The sequence below is a fragment of the Mixophyes fleayi genome, chromosome 5 (assembly GCF_038048845.1).
Source record: "Mixophyes fleayi isolate aMixFle1 chromosome 5, aMixFle1.hap1, whole genome shotgun sequence".
In the NCBI taxonomy this organism is placed as follows: domain Eukaryota; kingdom Metazoa; phylum Chordata; class Amphibia; order Anura; family Limnodynastidae; genus Mixophyes; species Mixophyes fleayi.
Window position 1 is genome coordinate 152,763,274 of NC_134406.1, and position 1,801 is coordinate 152,765,074.

General features: G+C 47.4%; 1 pseudogene; it reads left to right on the forward strand.

The window, feature by feature from the left end:
- The first annotated feature begins 575 nt into the window (after nucleotides 1-575).
- Nucleotides 576-1,501, forward strand: LOC142159486 (dual specificity protein phosphatase 7 pseudogene; annotated as a pseudogene).
- Nucleotides 1,502-1,801: the final 300 nt, after the last annotated feature.

Genomic DNA, 1,801 nt, shown 5'->3' on the forward strand with positions numbered 1-1,801 from the left:
TCAGTTTTTTCGGGGGGAGCGTAACTCAGTGTACAGGGTGTTTTAAGACACACGGTAAGTTTTGTTAGAAAGCTATTAGGGCTGAGGAGTGCCTTTGAGGGTTCACAAGTTTGAGAAAGTTACAGTTTTTTTTTACAATTTGGTAAAACATGCCCCATTTTAAAGATAGGGGATTTCAGAAAATGTCATAACGTTGCACATGTCTGATAGAGTCTTGTGCTGGGTGTAATGAAAATGGCTTCACTTGAGAGCACAAATATGGCTGACCCCCTCTTGCTAAGAAATTTCCTTCTGTTAGCCAGAGAAATTAGCAATAATTGCCTGATGGAAGGAAGATGACTGGAGTTTTAGGGCTGAGGGGAACATACACAAACATTTTTAGCCCTGGCACCGCTTTCTTTACAAAGTTTAATCCCTTTTAGCTGATGCCTGAGCGGCTGTTACAATTCCCATTTTGAACGTCCCACCCCTCGGTGACATCACTTAATTTATTCACTTCACTTGTATTGGGGCGGGAGATTTAAAAGGGTCTATGGTCTTCTATAAGTAAAGTGACAAAGTTTGTCTTTTTGGGGATGGCGATAGAGCTGTGTCAACTGTTAGGTATTATAGATTACTTTAGCACAGTGCAGCACCAGTTGGAACTGTTAAAATTGTTTGTTTTCGAGGAGTTTGACAGGGGACGCGGTGACTCATTCCAGGGAGAGGGGAACCCAGAGACCTTTCATACCGTGGAGGGGACGGCCAGGGTGCGGGGTGTCACACCGTGTTACCGATGGCGCACCCCCAACAAGAGCGCCCGGTGGCTTCGGGGGACACTGGAGGCCGAGGGGAGCAGGCTGCTGCTCCTGGACTGGCCATCAGCGTCACCATCCCCAGCCTGATGCTGCGCTGCCTGAGGAGAGGCAACATGTCCGTCTGCTCCATCATCGCCAGCGACACCAAGCGCTTCTCGCGTCGCGGACAGGCCGACACCGTGCTGCTGTATGATGAGGCTATGCTTGACTAAATTGACAACAGCCCCGCCGCCGGCTCCGTGCTTGGCCTCCTGCTCCACAAGCTGCGGGGAGACGCCTGCCGAGCCTTCTACCTGAGAGGTGGATATAGTAAGTTTCAGAGGGAATACCCAAATCATAGAGAGGTCGGTCTTGAGATCTCCTCTCCCAGCGATCCACCCCTGGATTCTGTCCTTGGGCTGGGAGGAATGAGGATAAGTTTGGAAGGTTCTGATGGAGAGTCTGACCGGGAACCCAACAGCGCAACCAAATCTGAAGGAAGCCCCGCCATCACCAACCAGTCTACCTTCCCTGTACAGATTCTTCCGTATTTGTACCTTGGCTGCGCAAAGGATTCCACCAACCTGGATATATTGGGAAAATATAATATCAAATACATCTTGAATGTGACTCCTAACTTGCCCAACACGCTTGAACATAATGGAGAATTCAAATACAAGCAGATTCTGATTTCTGATCACTGGAGTCAGAATCTGTCAAAATAAGTATATAAAGATAGAATGATTTTGAATGTTTGACATTATAAGTGTACATGAAGGACATCACAAACCCTCTTACACTATAACCGGGCGTGAAATGTAGTGATGTTGGGGAACAACTCACCCCCTGACACAATTGTGACCTATCGTTCTATGGTAGCCATGCTGCAATCGACCCCAAAGGATATTGACTGCACAAGGCAGCACCTTTATGCTGGAAATGTATTTATGTAGCTTTGTATCATGATACATTTCTGTGTAACACTTACACCTTGTCACACGTGATACCCGTGATTTCTATGCGGA